This window comes from Aspergillus novofumigatus (genome assembly GCF_002847465.1).
Source record: "Aspergillus novofumigatus IBT 16806 chromosome Unknown P174scaffold_2, whole genome shotgun sequence".
Lineage (NCBI taxonomy): Eukaryota > Fungi > Ascomycota > Eurotiomycetes > Eurotiales > Aspergillaceae > Aspergillus > Aspergillus novofumigatus.
The window spans coordinates 384,201-396,454 of NW_020194275.1; positions in this window are offsets into that span (position 1 = coordinate 384,201).

A 12,254-nucleotide genomic window follows, 5' to 3' on the forward strand; every position below is an offset into this window, starting at 1 on the left:
GGTATAAAAGGGACATCTTCCCTCCCTTAGCTCTATCTTCTCTTCTCTCCCCAACCACCCCTGGCCCTGTGGTTCTTCCTAGGGCAGTAACTGAGCCTTTAAATACGCACAGCTTAATGGGAGAACTATAGGGCTATGGTGTAAGGTCATAGCGCCCCTTTTCCAGAATAATCTAAGGGTCCTTGGATACCTCTGAACACTTATATATTCAGTCCCCAGTGCTTCCTTCTGTAGCTCCTAAGGAGGCGCCTAAGCCCTATTCCCCTAAGGAGCCTGACCTAGCAACACTAATAACCATTACTTCACCTTTCTATAAGACTAGATAATACTGACCTACAAGAATGGAGGAAATTGATTGGCAGCATTACACCCTCAAGATGGAACAAGCCCTATAAGGAAGAGGCATAGAACTAATATCATAACCTACCCACCCACTGAGCAAGACTGTCATTAATATTACTGTAATAGGCGTAGTAGCCTTCCACTAATACACATGCAAGAAAGATGCTACTATCTTCTTATCTTCCCTCCATGAGCTTAATAAACTAATTAATAAGAAATAGGGTAAATAACCCCTTTCCCTCCCTCAGCAGCTGACTATTACAGCTTAGTCTTTAATATCTTAGTTAACTAACCATAGTCCAGTGATTGCTGAAGATGAGATTAAGCAAGTCCTACTAGAACCTTATTAGGACCTAGTTGATGTTTTCTCCAAATATAATTCTGATACTTTGCCTCCCTACCGCGGGGAATTTGACTATAAAGTTGAACTGGAATAGGAGAATGCAGTTAGCTACAGGCCCCTATATAAGATAAATGTAGAAGAATTGGAAGCAGTAAGGGAATACATACTAGATAACCTCTATAAGGGATTTATTGTACCTAGTAACACTCCCTTTACTTCTCCCATTCTTATGGCGGAAAAGCCAGGTGGAGGACTATATTTCTGTGTTAACTACTATAAACTGAATGCTATAATGCATAAGGACTATTACCCTCTCCCCTTAATTAATGAGATTTTAGAGTATATCTCTAAAGTAAAGATCTTCACTAAGCTAGACATCCGCCAGGGTTTTTATTAGATTTGCATGGACCTGGCCTTAGAGGACCTCACCACATTCCACTTGTAATATGGTAGCTTTAAATATAAGGTAATGCCCTTTAGACTTACTAATAGACTAGCCATATTCCAGTGCTTTATGAACAGCATTTTTATGGATTACCTGGATTAATATCTGACCACATTCATTAATGACCTACTAATCTATTCTAATAATAAGTTAGACCACCAGCTCTACATCCATGCTGTTTTACAACACTTATGGGAGCATGGCCTATAAGCCTTAATAAAGAAATGTGAATTCTATGTAATAAAGATGTAGTATCTTAGCTTTATTATCTTAATAGATGGCATCTAGGTTGACCTAGAAAAGGTTATTATAGTATAGAAGTAGAAGACTCCCACCACTGTGAGGGGGGTCTAGTCATTTCTAGGTTTCTACAACTTCTATCAGAGGTTTATATAGGAGTATAGTTGTGTTGCCAAACCCCTAGTTGCATTAATAAGGAAGGATGTTCCCTTTATATGGAATGATGACTGCAAGAAGACATTCTACTATTTGAAGGTTGCCCTTATGGAAGCTCTGCTTCTTACCCATTATAACCCATCCTTGCCTATAAAGCTGGAGATAGATGCCTCTAACAGCACAGTTGCTGGTGTGCTCTCTCAGCAGTAGGGGAAGAGTGGCATCCTGTTGCCTACTATTCTAAAACCATGAATCTAGTAGAGTGTAACTATGGCATTCATGACTGAGAATTATTAGCTATTATACATGCTTTAGAAGAATAGTAAGCTGAGCTGCAGGGCCTATAAAGAGCTAAACTATTTAAGATATTTACAGACTACTAAGCATTATAATATTTCATGCAGAAACAGCAACTGAACCCCTAACAGGCCTGATGGAATAAGTTCCTATCTAGCTTCTGCTTCCTCATTACTTTCTAGCTAGGGAAGCTTAACATGCTAGCTAACATACTCTCTAGGCTGCAAGACCTGGAAGGGACTAATGATTACTAAATTTAGTTAATATTTAAGCTAGACCACCTTAACCCCTAAATCTTAGCAGCTGTTACCCCCAGCCTGATGTTAATAGTAGATTAGGTATCTAAAGTAAATTAACTACATGACAGCCTCCAGCCTGAGTAAGAGCTTGCATAGGTGGGTAGTAACTAATGGGAACTCTAAGATAGACTTCTGCTCTTCTAAGGATGCCTAGTGGTGCCTGATAAAGGTAACCTATGCACTTACCTACTAGATGAAATCCACCACCCACCATCTTCCGCACACCCAGGCAAGGCTAAGATGAAGAGACTTATCTGCGCTTGCTACTATTGGACTTCCTAGAGATAGGATGTGGACCACTACATAGATAATTACCTTATCTACTATTAAACAAAGACGCGTAGAGACCCTCTGCTGGGTCTACTACAGCCCCTTCTAATCCCTAACTAACCTTAGTAATACATTACTATAGATTTCCATTCATTCCTGCGCTCTAAGACAGGTTTTGATGCTGCATTCATTATGGTGGACTAACTAGGGAAGAGAGCCTTTGCCATCCCCTGTTATAAGATAACTACTGCTCACAACATGGTGCGTCTCTTTATTACTTATATTTACCCATGGACTGGCTTACTGGAAATGATTATCTCAGATAGGGGAGGTCAGTTTATCTTAGATTTCTGGGATGAACTGTGTAAGGTCTTGCAGATCCACCTTAAGCTATCATCAGGATATTATCTGCAGACTAATAGTTAAATGGAAGTCATGAACCAGTGGATTGCATAGTAATTATGACTGTTCATCAATCATTACTAGGATGACTGGGACCAGTGGCTGTCTATACTAAATTTCACCACTGCGGTGCTTTTAAGTAAATCTACTAGGATATCACCCTTCTTTATTAAGAGAGGCTTTGAACCACGCACATCCTTTAACTAGTTAGCAGCTACCGGGCCGTCAGACCTTAATATTAATTGCAAGCAAGCGCAGCAGATGGCTAGACGCATGGAGGAGATCTGGTTATATGCTCGTGGAGGTATGGAAGCCACTTAATATTGATAGAAGTAATAGGCTAATAAGCATCACCATGCTGTTAACTTTGATATTAATGATTATATCTTTATTACTACATCAGATTAGAAGCTTGACCATCCTAGTTAGAAGCTTGCTAACCAGCTCACTAGACCATACCAAATTATGAAGTGAGAGGGGAATACCTTCTAACTAGATCTCCTAGATTCTATAAAAGTCCACCCTGTCTTCGCGCCTAAGAAGCTTTGCAAAGCCCTATCCATACCTCCTCTACCTAGCCAGCTCCAGGACCCAGCTCCCCGCTAGAAGTCAACAGCAAAGATAAATAGGAGGTTGATGAGATACTAGCATCCTAACTCCACTATCGCAAGCTCTAGTACTAGGTAAGATGGCTTGGTCATAACATTAATCTTACCTGGTATCCAGCCTGAAATTTTAGGAACTCCCTAATGTTGCTCTGTGACTTCCACACCCAATATCCAGCCATGCTAGGCCCGCCGATGCGCCTACCAGAATGGCTATGAGCAGCCGAAGATGATGTATTCCTTGATGATCACCCTGATGACAATAAACCCCAGATGAGGGCATCCAGAACCTAAAGGGGGGGTAATGTGATAATCCATCACCATGTTCCCCGCGGACCTCCTTACACAGAGCTTTCTGCCCATCTTGACTGCTTACCTCTCTAGGGCTGTTTGGATTATTTGCACTATTCCACCCTCTGTTTACATATCTCCCCACTATGTACATACTTCTTCCCCCTCTTCTCTATGCTTAGTTTTCTATCGAAATACTACCATACCATTGGAATATGAGCAGTGCCATCATAGTTAGAGCTTTTAGTTGCTCTAAAATAGGGGCTTTATTAGATTTAATATATTATTATATACATCCATGTAGCTAAAGATAGGCCTGCTGATATATTTAAGTACTATTAGTAAGCACTGCTAATCTATTAATATAACCTAGATAATTAAGCTCTCTAAGTTTATTTTAATACTACTCCTTTATTAACTATGATAGGTAGTCATCAACACCTTTAAAATATTAATAAACTAATTAATGTAATAATCAAGGATAGAGCTTACTTATGCTAGCTACTCTATCCTGAAGGTTATTTAAGGTTAATATATTAGGTTTTAGGCTATAGTCTTAGACATCATCACCTGGCTAATAATATAATATTATAGGCTGCCTAGACATATAGTTAGGCTGCCTAGGTTGATGATGGATGGAATAGATATTCTATAAGTAAATAAATCTATAGATCTCTTTATAAAGAATAGGTATATATATTACTAAAATAGCAATATAGTCTGCTTTTAAATCTTTCTAAAATTAACTATTTACTAATAACTGTATAAAGTAGTCCTAGATATTATTAATTTTAAGTTTTCTATTCTTAAGAAGCTGATATACCCACTAGAGGAATAGAATACTTTTTATTAACTAACCCTACTATACCTTAATTTATTAATTAGCAGTGCTAGTCCCATAGTAAAAACAGCCTTTAAAAAAGGCATCTGGTTGTAATCTCTTAATAAAAGAATGATGGGTAGATATAATAAGAGGAGTCTCTATACCCTAGTTAGTATATAAGATCTGCAGGAGTACCTTCTATGTCTCTAGAGTATTAAGATACTATTAAAGAATACTAACAGCTATCTGATTTAAGATGCTAATATATATCTAGATAATATAGTAAGAGTATGTATTAATAGCAGCATAGATATCTATACCCTAGAACTAAAGCTTATAGTATCTATTAATTAACCAAAGATAATTTAGTCTAGGTATAATATATTCTCTATAATAGTATTGAAGGTCATTTAATTAGTAGGTAACCCCTTTAGGATCTAGCTTTTACATAGCAGTAAAAAGATAATCACTAGGCATATTAGCTAAATATATTTATTATAGATAATAAGAAAAGCTGTACTAAGAAGCCAGATGCTAGTAAGTCCTAAAATATATATATAGAAGGCCACGGCCTAGTCCTTTAATACTTTTATTATCTAGTTCCTTCTATATAGTGGCAAGAAGTGCCTTATTAGTATCCTCTTAGTTTCATGGATTAATCTATTATATGAGGCCATAATACCTGCCCTTACTATAGTGAAGTAAATCTAAACTAGCTATAGATGATCCCTTCCTCACCTGAACATAGATAGGAAGAAGATATAATTATTATCTTAAGCCCTCCTGTAATATTAAGCTAGTAGTTCTCCCCTACTCTAGAACCTCCTACTTAGTAGTCCTTAATATCAGATCCACTGCTTAAAAGGATCAGCAGTCTGATCTAGCAGTAGTTAATATAGAATACTCTGAATGCTCTAGCTAAACACCTAAATACTAGTAGTATTCTAGTTAGTAAGCATAGGTAAGGAAACCTAAGTTCATAAGCTAGGCAAACCTAGAAGATATATTTTCATCTCTAGTTAGGTGAATTTGAAAACCCTAGCACAAAGTATTATAACAGGGATTCTTAGTCTAGGATAGGTTATATATTATTATTCTTAACTACTATACCTATTCTAATATTATGGCTTTATTAGAACCTATAGAAATATTTATTATTATTAATACTACTTTCTCAACCATGGAGGAGTTCTTTGTGATTCTATTCAGTAAATATAAGGAGAAAGTAGAACTAATTCTTATAGAAGAGCAAGCTATAGAGGTTTTTATTACTACTATATTTAACAAAGATACTAGTCCTATATTACTTAAACTAGAGATTTAGAATAACCTACTTAACACTATCCTCTAAAATAACTTCCTTTTAAAGGGCTCTGGCAAAATAGAATAGATAAAAAATAAAACCATAAAGATCTATTAAAATATAGCCTTTATAATGCATATATATTTAGGCTAATAAAGCAACATAGCTATAAGTAGAGATGAGGCTTAGGATAATAGCTTAAAGGATAAGAAGCTACTACAGAAGAGAAAGAGAGAGATAATTAAGAAGAAGAAGATAATTAATAAGGAGAGAAAGCTAATAACTCCTAAATAATCTATTAGGGTTAAGAAGGAGAAGACTACACTAGTAGAAGTAAAAACTAAAGTAAAGGAAGTGGAAGATAAGGTGTTTATAGAATACTAACTACTACTAGAACTATTAGCTTTCTATTAATAAACATCTAGTAATAGTAATAAAGTATCTAATAACTAATTAGTAGATGCACCTACTAGATATACAAAATTTAGATAAAAAAGAAAGGAATAGTAACTATTTTATATTTTAATTTAATATTCTAGTTATTAGTCTCTTTAGGCTTAACCCTCTAGAGGTCTAGGATAAGATTTAACATCTAACCCTCTATTCCTTAATAAATAAACTTATCTATATATATTCCTAGCTGCCTCTGTTATGACTATCTACTTTAGTTATAATTATGGATCTTAACCCTCTATAAACCAGTAATAATATATCATCAGAACCAGAACCACCTGAACTAGATATTAACCTTTCTTAGTTAGAGAGATATAGATATATATTAATAGTGAACTATATTAAAGGCCCCCTGTGACAATCCGTCACCATATTCCCCACGGACCTCCTTACACAGAGCTTTCTGCCCATCTTAACCACTTACCTCTCCAGGGCTATTTGGATTGTTTGCACTGTTCCACCCTCTATTTACATATCTCCCCACTATGTACATACTTCTTCCCCTCTTCTCTATGCTTAGTTTTCTATCAAAATACTACCATACCATTAGAATATAAGCAGTGCCATCATATAAAACTAAGCATTACTTCCTGCATCATCTCTTTTATTAGAAGGTTCAAGATCCAGCAATAAACGCGTTCTTTTTTACATTAAGCACTGATCTTACCTCCTCTTGTAAAGAACCCTTCGCGTGCCAACAACGCCAACAGTTAGAGACAATAATACAATCTATCAACTAAGATCATGAAAGAATAAACAATGGCCAGACCTATAGCTTCCACTAAGGAGCCTGAGAACCAGCAAGGAGCTGGGAATAGAACCTATAACCCCTCTACTTAGTATACTAGACCAGGCTCAGGTTTTGCTAGAAGGCTAACTACCCTACTCAACCAGACAGAGAATGGCAGCCTTAATAAAGACACTCACAAGCCAGCTAATGGCATCTCCTATGAAGAATTTACTGCCTACTGGGGAATGGACCCTAAGCACTGCTAGGAAGCCATCTCCTAGATCTACATCACTTTGGACATAAAGGCAAACCAGAACTGTGTAGAGGCAGCTCTCCTAAATAAGTAACTTATTAAGAGCTAGAGTAAGACCAATAATCTCAAGCACTAGAATAAACAGATCTATTAGAAACATAAATAGACCCAGGCCTAGCTTGTTGCTACTAACCTTAAATGTGACAAGGCCTAAGAGAAGCTCAAAGAGGCAATCTATAAATAAAATAACTTCACCCTATAGGTAGCCTGTAGATCTGGCATTAGAAATACTAGTTCCTAGGCTTCAGCTACTAGTAGTAAGTTAGCAAAGATTCCAGACCCCCCTCTCCTTAGCAATGGAAAGGACCCTTATTTTAAAGATTAGTTACTAGCCATTAAGTAGAAGCTTATTACTAATGCTAACTACTTCCCTAACCCCATGATGAGAATCACCTATATAACCAGTTATACTAAGGGCAACACCTGGAAGCATATTACCCCTCATCTATAAGAAGACACTGTTAACCCATACTAGGACTCCACCAACCTCCTTAAGCACCTAGAAAACATATTCACAGATCCTAATCATAAGCAAGTTACTAAGCAGAAATATAACACCCTCTATATAAAGCTATTAGTTAAATAGAATAACTTCATTTCTAAGTTTCTATACCTTATAGTGGAAGCAAGCATCCCTGAGGAGACCTAGAAAGATAACCTATATAATAAACTATCTCTCCATATGTAAGAGCTTACTATGCCTGCGTATAATAATAATAATAAGACCTTCTGGGAGTTCACAGACTACTATAGCTATACAGTAACAAACATCAAGAATATAGAGAGAATTAAGGCTTATTTAAACAGCAGCACTAATACTTAAATCAGAGGGACTAGAGTAATATCTTATACTACTACCCTAGCTGTAGCTACTCCCTCTATAGATAATACTACTGCTCATAGCTATACTACTACAGCTTCCCCAGCTTCTAGCAACCTTAACAATGAGACTAGGAAGCATCTTATAAGTAAGGGTAAATGCTTTACATGCTTCCAGGTTAGGTATACTAGCTATAGCTACCCTATAAAGCAGGCTGCGCAGCTTAAAGTATTAGAATAGCCTGTTAAGCCCACTCCTAAACCAGAAAATAAGGATGCCTAGGAGAAGTCTCCTTCTTAGGCATAAAATTAGTTAACTTATATAACTTAGACTTACAGAATCTATTAGGTAATAAAGAAGATAGTTTCTAATTAAAATCTCTTATCCTTATTAATAGATTCTTAGTATCTATAAGCTCCCTAGTCAACACCAGAGCAAATGCATACGCGTATATAACCACTTCCTTAGCTATCTAGATATCTTAATGTTTTAGAATACCTACTATGCCCCTAGAAAGGGAGTATATAGTTATAGAGTTTAATAGAAGGCAGTCCATTCCCCTCACCCATATTATTATATTAACTATAGCCATAGATAATCATATTATAAGACAGATGCTATTTCTTATACTAGACCTAGGACACCATAATATCATACTAGGAAGGATGTAGCTCACAGAATACTATATACTAGTGGATTATATAGGGAAATAGTTAATCTAGTCTTTGCCACCCACCTACTAAGATAAGATAGCTATATAGATGAACTGGGAGGTCCCTCATAACTTCCTAATTAGGCAACCTATTAACTAAGATCACTAACATGACGTGGTACACTGCGCTAGGTGATAGGCAAGGTATAAAAGGGATATCTTCCCTCCCTCAGCTCTATCTTCTCTTCTCTCCCTAACCACCCCTAGCCCTGTGGTTCTTCCCAGGGCAGTAACCAAGCCTTTAAATATGCATAGCTTAATAGGAGAACCATAGGGCTATAGCATAAGGTTATGGCACCCCTTTTCCAGAACAATCTAAGGGTCCCTAGATACCTCTGAATACTTATATATTCAGTCCCTAGTGCTTTCTTCCACAGCTTCTAAGGAGGCGCCCAAGCCCTATTCCCCTAAGAAGCCTAACCTAGCAACACTAATAACCACTACTTCACCTTTCTATGAGATCAGATAATACTAACCTATAAGAATAAAGGAAATTGATCAGTAGCATTACACCCTTAAGATAGAATAAGCCCTATAAGGAAGAGGCATAGAACTAATATTATAACCTACCCACCCACCAAGCAAGACTGTTATTAATATTACTATAATAGGCGCAGTAGCCTTCCACTAATATGCGCATAAGAAAGATGCTACTATCTTCTTATCTTCCCTCCATGAGCTTAATAAACTAATTAATAAGAAATAGGGTAAATAACCTCTTTCCCTCCCTCAGCAGCTGACCATTACAGCTTAGTCTTTAATATCTTAGTCAACCAACTATAGTCCAGTGATTACTGAAGATGAGATTAAGTAAGTCCTACCAGAACCTTATTAGGACCTAGTTAATGTTTTCTCTAAATATAATTCTGATACTTTACCTCCCCACCACGGGGAATTTGACTATAAAGTTGAACTAGAATAGGAGAATACAGTCAGCTATAGGCCCCTATATAAGATAAACATAGAAGAATTAGAAGCAGTAAGGGAATACATACTAGACAACCTCTATAAGGGATTTATTATACCTAGTAATGCTCCCTTTGCTTCTCCCATTCTTATGATAGAAAAGCTAGGTAGAGGACTATATTTTTATATTAACTACTATAAACTAAATACTATAATGTGTAAGGACCATTACCCTCTCCCCTTAATTAATAAGATTTTAGAGTATATCTCTAAAGTAAAGATCTTCACCAAGCTAGACATCCACTAGGGTTTTCATCAGATTCACATAGACCTGGTCTTAGAGGACCTCACCACATTCCACTTATAATATAGCAGCTTCAAATATAAGGTAATACCCTTTAGACTTACTAATAGACTAGCTACATTCCAGCACTTTATGAATAGCATTTTTATAGATTACCTAGATTAATATCTGACTGCATTCATTGATAACCTACTAATCTATTCTAATAATAAGTTAGACCACCAGCTCCACATCTATACTATTCTACAGTGCTTACAGGAGCATGGCCTATAAGCCTTAATAAAGAAATATAAATTCTATGTAATAAAGACATAGTATCTTAGCTTTATCATCTTAATAGACAGCATCTAGGTTGACCCAGAAAAGGTCATTATAGTACAGAAGTGGAAGACTCCTACTACTGTGAGGGGGTCTAGTTATTTCTAGGTTTCTATAACTTCTATCAGAGGTTCATATGGGAGTATAGTTGTGTTACTAAACCCCTAGTTATATTAATAAGGAAGGATGTTCCCTTTACATAGAATAATAACTATAAGAAGATGTTTTACTATTTAAAGGTTACCCTTATAGAAGCTCTGCTTCTCACCTATTATAACCTATCCTTACCTATAAAGCTGGAGATAGATACCTCTAATAGCATAGTCACCAGCATACTCTCTTAGTAGTGGGGGGAAGAGTGGCATCCTATTACCTACTATTCTAAAATCATAAATCTAGTAGAGCATAACTACAGCATCTATAACTAAGAATTATTAGCTATTATACATGCTTTAGAAGAATGGTAAGCTGAGCTGCAGGGCCTATAAAGAGCTAAACTATTTAAGATATTTATAGACCACTAAGCATTATAATATTTCATATAGAAACAGCAACTAAACCCCTGACAGGCCTAATAGAATAAGTTCCTATCCAGCTTCTACTTCCTTATTACTTTCCAGCTGGGGAAGCTTAATATACTAGCTAATGCACTCTCCAGGCCACAAGACCTAGAAGGGACTAATAATTACTAAATTTAGTTAATATTTAAGCTAGACCACCTTAACCCCTAAATCTTAGCAGCTGTTACCCCTAGCCTGATATCAATAGTAGATTAGGTATCTAAAGCAAATTAACTACATGACAGCCTTCAGCCTAAGTAAGAGCTTGCATGGGCAGGTAGTAACTAATAGGAACTCTAAGATAGACTTCTACTCTTCTAAGGATGCCTAGTAGTGCCTAATAAAGGTGACCTATGCACTCACCTACTAGATAAAATCCACCGCCCACTGTCTTCCACACACCCAGGCAAGGCTAAGATGAAGAGACTTATCCACACTTACTACTATTAGACTTCCTAAAGATGGGATATAGACCACTATGTAGATAATTACCTTATCTACCATTAAATAAAGATGTGTAGAGACCCTCTGCTAGGTCTACTACAGCCCCTTCCAATCCCTAACTAACCTTAGCAATACATTGCTATGGATTTCTATTTGTTCCTATGCTCTAAGATAGGTTTTAACACTGTGTTTATTATAGTGGACTAACTAGGGAAGAGAGCCTTTGCCATCCCCTATTATAAGATAACTACTGCTCATAACATGGCGCGTCTCTTTATTACTTATATTTACCCATGGACTAGCTTACTAGAAATAATCATCTTAGATAGGGGAGGTCAGTTCATCTTAGATTTCTGGGATGAACTATGTAAGGTCTTGCAGATCTGCCTCAAGCTATTATTAGGACATTATCTACAGACTAATAGTTAAACAGAAGTCATGAACTAGTGGATTGCATAGTGATTATGGCTGTTTATTAATTATTACTAGGATGACTGGGATTAGTAGCTGTCTATACTAAATTTCACTACTGTAGTGCTTCTAAGTAAATCTACTAGGATATCACCCTTCTTTATTAAGAGAGGCTTTGAACCACGCACATCCTTTAACTAGTTAGCAGCTACTAGGCTATCAGACCTTAATATTAATCGCAAGCAAGCACAGCAGATGGCTAGATACATAGAGGAGATCTGGTCATATACTTATAGAGGTATGGAAGCCACTTAACATTAATAGAAGTAATAGGCTGATAAGCATTACTATACTGTTAACTTTAATATTAATGATTATGTCTTTATTACCATATTAGATTAGAAGCTTGACCATCCCAGTTAGAAGCTCACTGACCAGCTTGCTAGACCATACTAAATTATAAAGCA